Source organism: Carassius carassius, chromosome 36, assembly GCF_963082965.1.
Source record: "Carassius carassius chromosome 36, fCarCar2.1, whole genome shotgun sequence".
NCBI lineage: Eukaryota > Metazoa > Chordata > Actinopteri > Cypriniformes > Cyprinidae > Carassius > Carassius carassius.
Genome location: NC_081790.1, coordinates 15389689 through 15392188, shown reverse-complemented (window position 1 = coordinate 15392188; position 2500 = coordinate 15389689). Strand labels below are relative to the sequence as shown.

Genomic DNA, 2500 nt, shown 5'->3' with positions numbered 1-2500 from the left:
AAAGGTCCCTTTTTTCGTTTTTTTGAAGCTTTGTTTGTGTTTACAGTGTGCAATATAATGTGTTCATGTTTCGCGTGTAAAAAAACACAGTATTTTTCACACAATTCACCTAACTGTATACCGCTGTTTTCACTGTCATAAAAACGGGCTGATGACTTCCTTGTTCTATAAAGTCCCTCCTTCAGAAATACGTAACGAGTTGTGATTGTGCCAGTGGTTCCTGTGTTGTGATTCGACAGCAACAGAGCGCACGCAACCCTCCTGCAAACGTGATTGGGCTAGTTTTGGACTAGTTTTGAGAAGCTTGTGGGCAGGAGCATGTGCTGGTGATGTACTTATAATCACAGGAGCGTTTTTACTGACGAGATGTGCATGAAAATCGCATTCAATTTTTTTTGCACAGCCCTAACATCTAGTTAACAAAGCTAAACAGCATTGCCCTTTTGTGTAATAAGTTACAGAAACTGTTAAACGCACCAACTTAAATAATAAAATACACTTACCGGTTGAGGTCCATAAACAACGCCTTCTCCAGACAAAGAGGGAAGTGCTCCATCTTTCAGGAATAATCTTTGTGCGAATCCGGCATTAAACTGATGCAAATTGAGAAAGTTGTCCTCAGCAAAATGTGCTGCACATAGTTTTACATGGGGATTATAATTTTCGGGAACAGAGTTAAACATAAATTGTAACCATTAATCTCTTAAGTACAGCGTCCCTGGGAAGACCAAACAAAGATGATTAGACTCCGAGATGAAAATAACAGCGTTTCGACGACATGGCGACAAACACAAACGCAGCTCTTCCTCTTCTCCATCTGAGCGCAACAAGACCATGCCCCCCTGTTTGTTTATTCATGTGGGCGGAGGTTAGTCAAAAAACTGTTTTAGTGATGTCATTACTGCAGGAACTAGAGGGATGTAGTTCAAACGGGTCGTTTTTTGTAGGTGAATTGTTAAATAAAATCTCGTTTGGCATTGAACTTTGAGCTTTAGAATTTTACAGATATTATTTATACTCTAACAACATTACACACTAACTAAAGTTTAAAACATGGAATCATGTAGAACGGGACCTTTAACAGAATTCTGCGCTGAATTTGAATGCTTCTCACAAGATTTAACATGTTGATTCTGTGGTGAATTCGACTGCTTTATTCACACTGTATCTCCCAGCGCTGTGTATAGCAGTGTAGCGTGATCAAGGTCAGCCCACGGCTGTGCCTCAAGCAGATAAATGGTCTGTACTAGCCCAAACTAGTAGCATGGAATCGTTTTTACTTTGTTGGCTTAATGTAGCTCCAGTACAGTGGTCACCAACCTTTTCGAGCCTAAGATCACATCCAAAGTCCAAATGTAAACCAAGATCTACCACTTGCAAACAACTATTTAAAAAAAGCCACAATGTAAGTTCTACTGACATTCTTGTTGCCTGTTAGTCACTAGCAAATTATTTAACTGTGCAAATAGTATATAACTATACAAACTGTCAACTATAATTCAAAATTTTCAACAGTAATATAACATTAAGTATATTCACAGGCTTATTACTCGTATATAAACACAATAATCAGTCAATGACAGGCCTAACCCAATAATGTACTGTTTCACTTTCCCTTTTAAAACATATTTCAAACACTTCAAAATGGAAATACTCAGGTTATTGCAACTAGCATTCAAAATATTATGACAACAGTCATCCTTCAATTCTTCAAAAATATTTTCACACAAATTACAGACCTACATTCCTTAGAAATTAATGTAATCAAATGTAAAACAGCATCGCATATTTGACTGTATAAATTAAAGATTGTTCATTATTAAAGTTACAAAAGCTTTTTAATCAGGAGCAGTGAGTGATTTCTTTGTTGTTGCTGTTCGATTAATATAAAGACTGTCACTTTAAGAGAATGCACTGATACAGTGGCCTACGTTCAGCTGGCTATGTCTGCTGTAGGATACTTAAAACAGGCATTTTGACATGATTTTTGTGTGGATTTGTCCATTTAAACACAATACTTCAGAGAGAGCTTATATTTGCGCGCGTGCCGAGGTGCGGGTTTGCGCGCTTGGATGAGCGCATGCACAAATCTTCACTCTGCACGCGAGCTCATGTCCTCTGGCTCTTAAATGTTTAAACTGACAAAGCTTAAATGAGTTTAGTTTAAACACCGATATCAGCACCCAGGTGATGACGGAATAAATTACTGCTCATATACAGCATTCGCATTTAACAAGAGTGAATGGTTTGTACAGGTTTTTTTTTTCCTCATGTTTTTGTAATGTCTGGGAAGCCAGAATTGCGCATGCATCAACAGAAACATTTATTACCTGAACCCTGTTTTTTTTACGTGCCATTTATAGCAAGCCATATTACAGATGATATTACAGATGCTTTGTCAGATTTAAGTTGGAGCGCGTGCCGAACCGTGTGGTGAACCAACCGTTTCGATTTTTTTTCAGCGAACCGTGCCACCCCTATTACCTCAATTAATCAATTA

General features: G+C 38.0%; 1 protein-coding gene across 4 annotated transcripts in view; it reads left to right on the top strand.

Moving 5' to 3' along the window:
• Positions 1–2500, top strand: part of LOC132117284 (ankyrin repeat and KH domain-containing protein 1-like) — a 62058-nt gene that overhangs the window by 30772 nt on the left and 28786 nt on the right. The window lies entirely within an intron of this gene.